Raw genomic sequence first — 12228 nt, forward strand, 5'->3', positions numbered from 1 at the left:
CAGCCCCGCCAGCCCAGCGCCCTGGCTGTTACACCCTCACTGGGAAAATCAAGGATAAATGGACAGGGGGAAGGGGAGGCCTTGGAACAAGCTCCAGGCTTTCCTTTCCAACCCTCTGTCTGGCACGCCAACCACTACTTACCATCACAACAGGGTTTCTGGAGGAGGAGCTTGGATGAGAGCTCAGCAGCAGAGGCTCCCATCCCACCATCTTGGGGCCTCCACCAGGAATCCCTGCAGACACCCCAGGGTTGCTTGCCTAGATGGAGGAACCACCCTGAAGTTCACACACCAACAGTTATTTCAAGGAAAACACAATGCCAGCCTGTGAGGAGTGAACCACACCTTTTAACTAATCAGGAGGCATCCACGAGTTAATTTTTTTTTAATATAGCTGTTTTACTACGTAAGCCTGATGTCATTTGATCTAGATACCATGCAGGCAAACATAAAATACATTTCTTCACACTGACCTTGTTAATAACTATTTCTTGAGGTAGAAGAACTGTAACGAGCTAACACTGTTTATTTGGAACTCAATAACTAGACTTATTGAAAGAATATCCCCACCCAGCACTAGCTGGAAAAAACATTAAAAATTACATCAAGCTAAGGCAACATCCACTGAAATGCAATCAGACGGGAACGCGGTGCATCGCCCATTCCCTGCAGCCAAGGTGAAGCATCAGCTCCAGTGCAAGAAGCATGTTGTACTAATGGGCCTGCCCAGATAAGGTGCTTCTGCCTCTAGATCTCCTGTGGACAGCTAACAAAGCCAGCACAGCTTCCAGACTGGGCTTGTGGGCAGCGTTGTAAAATTAGCTATGGACATCTGAAATCCAATTCTCTGTCATTTATGCAACTCCCTCCCCTCCCCAACTCTCATTTTTAAACACATTGGGGCAGATCACCTCCCTGTCCTTCCTTCCCCTGCACACTCAGGTCATTTCAAGTATCATTTGCCATCAGGTTCAGCTTTACAGTGGATTAAAAAAAAAAAAAAAAAATAATAATGACCTGCAGAAGGCTATTCATTTTGGAAACTCACTGCCACAGGCTGCAAGCGCAGCTATAAAACTGGGGCAGAGCAGCATCCCTCCCACTCCGGGGTGCTCCTGCTGCTGATCCTGTTATGGCCCTTGATGAAACCCCCCCAAACCCCACAACTGATGTAAATCCAACAACCCAGGAGGTTCCTACAGCCCCTGAGTCCAACCGCCACACTCAAGCAGAGATTCACACCAAGAGAAAGCCCACCAGCCCCAACCCAGCACCTGGATTTCTCATCCTCTTGCAGACCTGCGAGCCACAGCTGAGTCTCCTGGATGCATCCTATACTTCATGTCTTCTCTGCTGGGAAAACTAAAGCAACGCATGAAGAAGGAGCATGTACCAATGCTACTTCTTTAAGAGCACTGCCCTGCCCCAGTGGAGAGCAAAAAATCTTGGGGGGGGGGAGTTTGAGAATACAAGTAATCCCTGGGACATCAACACACAGGTCTGTAGCTCAGCCCAGCCCAAGGTAGATGACCACTGGCAGGGACCAGTGAGCCCCAAGACGTGCGGAGGTGAGCCCACAGGCAGCGATGCTGTGCACCCACAGGCAGGCGCCAAGCCCTGCATCTCCACTGGGGCACAGGGAGAGGAGCAGCCGTGGCATCTCACCGTGCTCCTGGTACCACACAGGACTCCCTGGGCTGGATCACCACAGCTCGTGCTAACGAAGGCTCAAGTTCCCCCACATCCCTCTCCAGCTGATTGCAGTGCAGTCTGAAGCCCTAATTGACCTCCTTCTCAGCCACCTACGCAAGGAGCCAAGGGAGACAGGGGCTGGGAGACAAGGGCTGCGTGGTGGGGACATGGGGATGGAGCTGGGCTCCTAGCCACACACTTCCATAAGCACATTCAAACACAAGAATTTAGAGACCTAAGCACACAAAAAAATTTAAAGACCTAAACAAAAAAAAAATATTACGCCAATCTGCCATTCTTATGTGAGGGGAGGAAAAAAGCCCACAACATTTGGAAGCAGGCTGTGTTTGCTTGGCACTTTCCATCTTTAGGTAATTAGTGTAAAGGGCTTCCCAGGTAAACCTAAGAATAAACTGCAGATTTCAAGAAAGACACACTTCTCGCTGCAGCGAGCCTTCAAAGCGTAACCAGGAGAAGATGTAGAGCTCCAACCAACTCCCCATAGGCATTGCTTGCCTTCAAGTCTTCAGAGTCAGCTGCAAGTCAAGCTGCATCACAATTTGAAAAGGTATAAAAAATGACAAGCAAGAAACGTCTCTGAAGACAAACACTCCGGCAACCGTGAACGCCTTGAATGCACAGCCTGGACCAATGTTCACAGGCTACTGCTCCCCCCATCCCCTTCTCTAAACCTTCCAAAAAGTCCTCTCTTGCCTTCTTAGCTGAGAGTGGCACCTTCAGAGCCAGGAGGAACAAAATACTTCCTAGCTCTGAAACCCACTTTTCAGTGCTTCTTTAGATTGTTTTGCTCGGCTGACCTACTAACAGCTAACCGCTGTTGTACTTTGCTCCTCTGGGAACCAGCCTCACTCCCAACCTTTTGTTATCAAAATGTTGGTGCAGGGGCACCTAGCGCACCATCTCCTCATAGATGGCTTTCCAACGCTGGTACCACCAAGCAGCTCCCAGCTCTGCCCCCAGACCATCCTGGCATTGCCCTGTTTCTGATTTTATGGGGAGAGGGGTGAGGACAGGGATGGAAAAGGAGGAGAGGAATCATTCAGCAAAGGTCACCAAAGAAGTCCGCAACAGTGGGGACTTGGCCCTAGGCTTCCTGTACACTGCATTAGGCTCCAGTTCACTAGACTAACCCAATACTCCTTAAGTAGTATAAACAAGTCAACAACAACAAAAATCAGCAGGTACCAACTTCTACTTAGAGCAAGATGCTCCTAATCTGCTGCCTTGCAGCCCAGGGTTACCATTAGATCGATATATCCTAACAGCAAATGCTTTTTATAATCCACCCAAGCCTTACAGCATCTATACTTCACCCGCTGGCCATGACCACACCCTTGTAACATACTACATACTATTGTAAGATATTACAGTGAGCAGAGCAATGAAAACTTCAGTAGGACAAGAAGCTGCACCTCCCAAAAGGGAGAGCGATGCTTTCACATGGAATAACCCCGATTCTGAAAAGTTGGCTATTTTCTCAACAGCTCCCCCCCGCACTCCCATCTCTCAGGTCGAGCAATGCAGATGGTAGCTGGATGCCCAAGTACATCATCATGAACAGACCCAAAGAGGCTGACCAAACTCAAGGGACTTAGAGCAACCTCAAGAGCAGCCGCACAAGCACAGACCAGCCCAACAACTCACGTGGACCAATTTCTCCTGGGGAGCTTGAAGACCTCTAGGCAGCAAGTCTTCTCAGATCTCAGTATTAAGTATAACTACGTGCATCCACATCCTCGTCTTCTCAGACTGTTCTGCTGCACCTCCACTTGCATAAAACAGTCCACACATCCAGCAGCACTGGTACACAACCATGAAACCTATGGATACTGAGGCTGGACAGCCAACCAGTGAATTGGCCCACCTTAAGTGTCCCCACAGAAAACCTGAGAAGAGACAGGTCCGAGTTCCTAGTCCAGTCATTCCTATGGGATAGAAGGTGGCACTGGAAACGGTGCTTGCTCTGCAGACCTCTGCAGAGCAGGTGCTTGCACAGAGCATCTTCTAACCCTCACAAGTCACGGAGAGGGCTCTCCCTCCATCCCTATCCATGCCTGGCACCCACACAAAGAGCGTTGCAAGACCCACCACCACATTCCCCATGCTCTGCAGCACGCCATTGACTTTACTTAGCATCTTCAAAGGTAGCTTTTTTCCCCCTATGCCATTGCAGATATTTTTTTGTCCTGCAAAATTGTGCATTATTTACAGAAGCAGAGTACCCAGCAACACAAATGAGAGTGGACAAATGTCACTTCACAGATGCATCGGTCTGCTCCTGACCTTCACCCTGCTCTTTCCCATCACAAACTCCGGAGGCGGGGAAAGGGAACAGAGATTAAAAGGGAGGCAATACAGGAACATTTTTAATCACCTTTTATAACCTGCATTCTATAGGATTGAAATGTAAAAAGCACCTTTCCCTTATATTATTCAGAAAGCAGCGAAGTTAATGTGACATATTGGTGCGTAGGTGTGTGTGGGCTGGTTTCTTGGGAGGAGGGAGGGAGGGAGGGCTTAGGGCTCTCTGTGTTTCAGAGAAATGAAGCAGCACAAGATGTACCAGTTGCTCTGGTAACAAAGCTTTTTCTTTTTTTTTGCCCTCCCCCCCCCCCTTTTTTTTTTTTCAAAAAGAGTGGAACATCATTTTAAGCATTTTCCAGTTAAGACTTCCTTGCCCCCCCCTCTTTTTTTTTTCCAAAAAGAGTGGAACATCATTTTAAGCATTTTCCAGTTAAGACTTCCTTGCCTACATGGCAAAAACAAGTCCCCGTTTCAGAAACACACACTCCCCATTTGAGTCAGCAAGGAAAGGACCTTCTCTTCTAGAGATATTTTAACATCGTAGGGAAAATGATAAATTGAGGTCACCCGTTTTCCTTCTGATAAAGCCAGCACATGTTATCACATATCAGTATGCCAGCCCAGCCCCTTCCTGCAACCCAATAAGAGCTGATAAAAAGCCCAGCACCACCTGTGAGCTGGAGCCTATGGGAGCAGCAGAGACCCCCACCCCGGCAAGCATCCTCGCACGATGGCACTGCTGTCCTCGCCACCAGCACAGGGAGCCATCCCAGTGGAAACAATGGCTTAATATTTAACACTGTGCTTGTAATATGGAAGGATTATAAAGCAGCTTGTTAAGTCTCATAAATCCATTCACACTCGCACAGCCCTTACGCAACCTTGAAGATGCCGGGCGGCTGGTGACTGCCCACGCGGGTCAGTATCTGGATGTGGATGTGAGCGGTCCCAGCCACCACCAAAACCATCCCAGTGGAAAGAAGAGCCCGGGATGGGGCATGTCAGCTCGGCACTGGTTAACTGCTCTGCTGCCCCAGCGGGGTAGAGGCAAGGTGCTTCCCTGTCTCAGCCCTATGGAGCAGGCTCTTAGCGCAGCACCAAATCATGGGGAAAGCCGAGGACTACCCAAATCAGAGGGTACCAACCCCTCATGTGTTTGCCTCAGTCTGCAGCAACCGTCAGACCATGACGAGGGATGGCTATATGCATACATGCGCATGCGGTTACACTCAGCCCGCCCTGCCATGCAGCAAAAGCTCTCTCTGAAGAGGCTGAAAACAAAAAGAAGGACCCAAAGCCAAGGATACAACGCTAGAAGAACCTATCTGGCTCAAGTCACACCCAGCCTCACAACACCACAGTTCATTTTATAAACAACAAGAAGGTGGGAAAAGGGAAATGCTTACAATGCACCTTCAAATGCAATAGCTGGCTGTCTAGGGTTAGAGCTGTTTAGATTGCAAGACGATGGAGCTCTGAATTCCTTCAGTGACCCGTGAAAGCGAGCACCAGGTGCCCTTGGCGTGCTCAGGACCACCACATAGCAGCCGCCACCACCGCAGGATGGGTGTTTGGACAAAGGGTGGCCAGCAGCATGACCCAGTCTGCAGGCAGTGCGCATGGTTTGCATGCGTTCAGCCCAGTCTCTCAAGCAAGGCACAGCAGTCAGTCTTCAGCTATAAAAGCTGTGTATATAAACTAAGATTAATTCTTTACAGCAACAATCCCCAGGAAATATTAATTGTGTGCAGCATGGTAACTTCTTCCACACGGCTAAAAGCAACAGTGATTAATTATCAAACTATTGACCATCAGCGTTTCAGAAAGAGAGACAATAAAACAACTGATTATGAAAAACAATTAATGTCATTCTTGACTCAGGCTAATTATCTGAACTGCTAATAATGACCCAGGAACCTGCAGAATCTCTGTTCTCACCAGGGCTGATGCAAGGGCCCAGCACTTGATCAGTGGCAGCCGGGCTGAACCAGACCTTGGGCGGACTAAACATGGCACAGACTACACATTAGTTATTTTCTCATACCTCCCCTCCAAAAAAAATGTAAAAGAAAAAAAAAATCTTCTGAAAGCCTTTTATTTAGCGTATTCACCTGCGTATTCACCTCTCCCCCATCAGCCTGCAGCAGTGAGATGCCCAGGGGTACCACGAGGAAGGCTGTGCAGGGGAGCGCACGAACAGCAGCCAGGAGGGCAGGGGCAGGGTTATCCCTCCTCATTTGGCATTAGCGTATTCACCTGCTACCCCATCAGCCTGCAGCAGTGAGATGCCCAGGGGTACCACGAGGAAGGATGCCGCTGTGCAGGGGAGCGCACGAACAGCAGCCAGGAGGGCAGGACACGCGTTATCCCTCCTCATTTGGCATCTGCAAACTCCAGGACAATGCTACCGAGAACAGGCTTGTGCCCGGGACATTCTCAGGGGTTTGACTCGGGGACCAAAGTGTCCCAGCAGCCCTGCTGCTCCCAGCTCTCCAGAAACAGGTGACCTTGGATTTCAAATGCTTTATTCACTTTCTCATACCCACACACCTCAACATCTTCATCTACTGGCTCAAACCTGGGGGTTTGCCTCCAGGCGGATCAGTCCTGGCCTCTGGCAAATGCCAGCTGGGTAATAAATAAATAAACCCTAACAAAAGACCTTGGGATGCATTTCTTCATCCTTTTCCCCCATGTATTGTACCCCAGACAGACACAACATAGTGCAACAAAGAGCAATTGCAAAAACCATGTCCTCTTCAAATGGCTGCCTAACTTGGCCTGGCAGGGGATAGGGACAGCCCGTGGCCAGGCGCCCTGCCTGGAGGTGGCTGGTGGCAGCCCAAGGTGGCTCCTGGGGGTGAACCCTGCTCTGCCCCATCGTGTCATAATGGTGGAGGAGCTCCCTGGGGAGCCACAGCTGTGAGACTTGCAGCTTGCAGAACCCACATGCTCTAAATTAGAGCACAGAATAATGCTGCATAGTGGCTTAGCGATTATATGGCATTTACCAGCTAATTAAACAATCAATAGTTATTGTGCAGTTATGGAGTTAGCCCACAGTATTGTATCTTGTACCCTGTAAAATAAAGTCTTGCTAAAGCTGTAAATGGACAGCCACATCCCCAGGGCACTCAGCAAAGCAGCACTTGACATTAATGATCGTTGTCCTCCTGGTACGGTTGGGAAGAAGCATGTGAGTATGTAATCTCACATCATTCGTTTCCCTGTTCAATGTTGTAAAACTATAAGGTGAGAGAGGCAAAGGTTACCATCCGACCTATTTACTGATTTTTTTCACTATTGCAAAGGCTTGCATCAAAATCCTGCTTTGGTGATGCTGTGCACAGGCCAGCATGTGAACACCCATGGCTAAACAGGTCTAAAAAGACCAGGGGATTGCTTTGGTTTTTAACATACTCAGTGCACAATAAGTAGCCCACTGCATGTCTTCCCCCAGCTTTGTAACGATCTGTTGGAAGGTATTTTTGAGTAACCTAGTGTACCTTTTACTTTCAACCTGCGTATTTGTTGCTGTGTGACACACCAACAGTTGTGGCCCTGATGCTGTGATTTATCCAGGCAATCTAAGCATACACGGTATTTTAAGGACTTTTTGCTTGCTCTCCAATGCAAAGTAGAGACAAGCAGCAATAATAATGTTCTGGAACATAAAAGCAGCATTTCCTCACACTTTAGATAATGCTCTAAAGGGTCTTAGTGATTTTTACGTTTACAGTTTTGCTTTCAGCCATCAGCTACCTGCTAAAAAACACTGAGGCAATGGCTCAATTCCCCAAGTCCAAATCACTGTATTCCTGTTAGCCATTTCTTTAAACACCTTAAATAAAAAAAAAAAAATCTAAGGACACAAAAATCCCCTACTGCAACAGTGTCTGACACAGGAGCTAGCAAGCTCTCAGTCTTTTATCAAAAAGAGTTTACAATCTGTAACATTAGATGCAGGATTATTAGAAAATAAAGAAAAGCTTCTGATTCAATTAGAGAGATAAACCATCACCAGCGCGGTCCCTCATGAAAATAAAAATCAAGCTATTCACAAGAGATTGTTAAGTAGTGAACAAGGAATGTTATTTCTCTCTGCAATTATCCAAAGTGAAGAGCTTATGGTTGGGGTTAGAGGAGAGCAAGCAGAGCAGGTCACTGCTGAGGGCTCCTGCAGCGTTCAGGTGCCCCTGGGGTATGGCCAGAGCTGGGAAGCACCACAGCAACATTTTAACCTGCAGTCCTGAGCAAAGAAAGGCCTTTACTTAAAAATACAGAGATCAATCCGAACAAGTTACCTTTGCCTCTGGAGCAGAAGCCTCAGAGAACAAGGCTTTGATTTACAGAAGCATTGTATACCACCTGAAAGGGATCTTCAAATCATGACCCAGAAAGCAGGACCAAAGCAACTTGCGCAGCGAGCTTCATCCCAGTGCCCACGCTTCGGCAGAGGGGTGCACTCCCTTTGGGAGCTCTTAATGTGCACCAGACTTGGCCAATGTATCTTTTCTCCTACAAGCAAGGAGAAGGCATGTGCTGTGGCAGGGGCTCCCAACGCAGCAGATCCTGAGGTTGGCTCCATGAACCACTGCTCTCTGATGGCTCCTGTTACTGTGGTACAACCAGATATTTCTCAGGCTCCCCACCCTGTCAGGCTGCGATACCATTCAGTTGTCAGAACAACGTAACTGTGCACTTTATCCCATGGGATCAATGGGAGGTTTGCACCTTGCACATGTCCCTCCAAGTCCTGGGCAGGCCAACTGGTTACCACCAGGACACTTGTAGTCTCCAACACAAATATGGCCACGCGGCAGTATTAGAGCTGGCTGCTACATCAGGTTTTCAGGGGGAAACATCAGGGCTGCAATCCTGTTTCGGCAATCTTGCAGCACACAAACATAAGATGCTCTCCCCTGCCTGGTATAAGCATTTCACTTCTGCTTCTTCCCAACGGGAGAGCTGCTCTACTCACTTCAGAGAGGGACCAGTCGTGCGAAGGGGAGGTGGTGCTCACCAGGTGACTGCTCCTAGCAGAGAGCACAGGGGTTGGACCTGCAAAGCCCAGGCTAGGAAGCCAGCACCAGAGCAGGCACCACAATGAATTACTCCTTCCACATCTAAAAACATAACTTGAGACACACACAGCCTCTAAGACGTCAGCAATGGTGCACCTCGGGTAGCACCAGCACAGAGGGGTGGGAAAACCCCAGCCCCACCTGAGATGGGTTTGAAATGGCAGTGGAACAAACATCTGATTACAGAGGACACTGCTCCTAGGTATGGACCACTTCTAAAGGCTGTTTTAGAAGGGAGCCAGAAGATCTGTGTGTTATGAAAGTTGATCCATTTGTTTTGCTGCAAGACATAAATACAGCAGTGGTATCTGGAGGAAAAGAATCGCAGAGATCTTATTTCCGCGCTAGGTTTTAGGGTGGGACACCATAAACAGTTATGTATGCTTTATATCAAAGTCTCCTTTTGTTTATAGAGTGGCTGCTACTCCAAGACTTCAGTTTAAGAGAGCTCTGAAGTCAGTCTTAGCCTGAACTCATACCTCGTTACTTACTAGTTTGGTTTGGACAGCAGCATTCCGCCCCCCCCCCCCGGTACCACCCTGTCTGGCACTGGTACCAAGTGAATCACACCAAGGACAATCTGATTACTCCAGCAAGTTAAGAACAGTTAAGAGGAGGATTTTTTCTTGTACATCAGGAGAAAAAGGGAACACAGAAGTGCTCACCTCCCAGAAAGCCTACACTTGGACATTTCTGCATGGTTTTCCCCCACTTTGAGGTAACACACAGACGCACTGAAAGAATCAAAGACAGCAAGAGGAAACCTGATCAGCAGAGCCCTGCAACCAGCAGTGCCAGCACCAGCTAGCTTATTTCCCTTTTCTGCTCTCCACAAAAACATGACGCTTTCAAAAGGCCATTAAAGGCGCATAGTTTCCACTGATTGTTAGAAATATGCACCAGTTAAAATTAGGTCACCCTCTACCATTATTTTAGCAACTGAGAAGAAAAACAGTTCAGAAGGGAGCTCCCGTGGCGGGGAGTGCACGGTGGAAAAACAACCAGTACCAGAGGAGAAGGCTCCCTGGAATATAACCTTGATAAGAACAGTTTTGGTGTGGCTTTGGGTTTTTTTTCCTTTGTTTTTGTTTGGTTTTTTTTTTTTTTTTTTTTTTTTTTTTTTTTTTTTTTTTTTTTTTTTTTTAAACTTACTAAACTTACTCCAGTTCAAAAATTCACACATTTGAAACTCCAGAAGTTCCAGTTCATCTTCAGTTCACTTCAATCCCTCTATCCTTGTACTGATGGGATTAGCCTACAGCAGTGGGAGGAGGGGGAAACCAGAATTCAGAACAAATATTTCCTGACAGGTAGCTTTTTAAGCATCCTTCTCTTCTCTTCAGCAGGGGCAGCTCACTGTCTTTTACCGCGTGACAGGCAAGAGCTGTGCCTTCCAAGCAACCAAGTAAGAACACATGAATATATTCTTTTCTACAGTCAAAAGAGAATATGGGCACGATAGGTAAACAGGATCTCTGTGTGCACACACACATATACGAGTACACATACATACAGAACTTATGCCCACGCATACAGAAGTTTTTGGAGAATGGGGCCCAGGGGAACTATTGTCTCCCAGCAGACCCGAAATATTTGGCAAATTCCTCATGCAATCATGCCGAGAAACATCTCCCCACCAAAATATTCAGTGCAGATAAACCCAGACTTTGAAATAATTCAATCCCTCCCCAACCCCACAAAAATCATCCACAAAAAAACCCCACCGAGACGACAAATTCTGGAAATCCCCCAAGCTAAGGTGTTTGGGACAAGTGATGTAACTTAGCAGAGGGTGGACATTTTAAACATTTCTGTAAAGAAGTTAATGGGTTTAAAATTCTGTTCTCCACAATCCCCTCACTATTCTCATCCGGAAAGCTGCTTCCAGATGTTTATAGAAATTTAAAGCAAGCCTACTGACTGTTGTGTTTTTTCTCCTGCAGCAGGTTTCTGCCAGTGGAAAGGGTGGCAGCCAGCCCGTGTCCGAGCAGAGCACTGGACTGTAGCAAACTCATTTGGCAGCCTATTGCAGCTGTAAACTCAGCTCTTTAGAAGAGATCGAGGTTTATCTATTAAAGTGCAGACTTTTCACTCCCTCCTCATCATATAATCAATAAAAAGCAACTGGGGGGAGAGAAAAAAAAAAGTTATTTATTTTCTAGTGACAGTTTCAGAACTAATATGAATTGCTTATTATAAGAGCTCTGTGTACTACACCGTACTTGCACACAAGACCAAAAAGCCGGAACTCAGCCAGGCTTCTTGTTAGGCCAGAAACAGGTCAAACCCAGCCAAGATGATGTGCTGGGATGCTCCATGTTCAACACAAGGCCAAGGCAAACGGGATCGCTTCAGGTGGAGCCCTTACCTTATAGACCTGCCCATAGGTACCATTGCCAACAAGCTCCACCAGTTCAAAGATTCCTGCAGGATCCTAGGAGAAACAGAAGAAAAAAAGATACATTTAATAAGCAATACTTACAGATTTCTGCAAAAATAAACATTCAACAAAGATCAACATTTCACTGACAAATGTTTTGAGTGTTTTAAGCTTTTTAGGCTGCCCAGGGACTAGCACTACAGTGACAATAAGCAGAAGCGTGGCACTGCCCAGTGGCAGCCCTGCCGGCGCGGGCAGCTGCAGCACTGCTGGCAGCACGGCTCTGCCCAGCGCTGCCCACCTCCAGCACCTGGGCTGGGAGATACCAGGCTGGTGCCTGTGAATGAGCACTGACCTGTTTGACTGTCATCTGCTTGAAATGGGAACCCTCAGTGTACATTTTAAATGCAATAGCAATTATTTGCTATTAAAACTTAGGTTTTCTTATGCATCCACTTTGGAATAAAACAAGCTAAGTGGCAGGATGTCACCTTTGGGCTCAAAACAGGATTTTCCAGGTCTATTCCTGAGGTCAGCAGCATTAGCGTTACTTGGCCTAAATGTCTTTTTTGGTTTGGTGCATCGTGGCCGCTGACGTTCTGGTTTGTCAACTGAGATGAGCAGATCTAGGGCAGCGCTACATGAGGACACAATGACTTGGAAGGTGGCACCAAAGCACCAGAACCCGTCCCCAGACCCCCCTCCACCCAGTGCGTGCCCACTAGGGGAAGGGCAGTCGCACACAAG

General features: G+C 47.6%; 1 protein-coding gene across 1 annotated transcript in view; it reads right to left on the reverse strand.

Annotated features, from left to right (window-relative positions):
* Window positions 1-11530, reverse strand: part of TNIK (TRAF2 and NCK interacting kinase) — a 138951-nt gene extending 127421 nt beyond the window's left edge. Inside the window, exon 1 of the mRNA XM_019472411.1 lies at window positions 11470-11530. The gene's annotated coding sequence lies outside the window, so the exon portion shown is untranslated. The remainder of the gene's footprint in view (window positions 1-11469) is intronic.
* Window positions 11531-12228: the final 698 nt, after the last annotated feature.

This window comes from Aptenodytes forsteri, unplaced genomic scaffold, assembly GCF_000699145.1.
Source record: "Aptenodytes forsteri isolate BGI_AS27 unplaced genomic scaffold, ASM69914v1 Scaffold179, whole genome shotgun sequence".
In the NCBI taxonomy this organism is placed as follows: Eukaryota; Metazoa; Chordata; class Aves; order Sphenisciformes; family Spheniscidae; genus Aptenodytes; species Aptenodytes forsteri.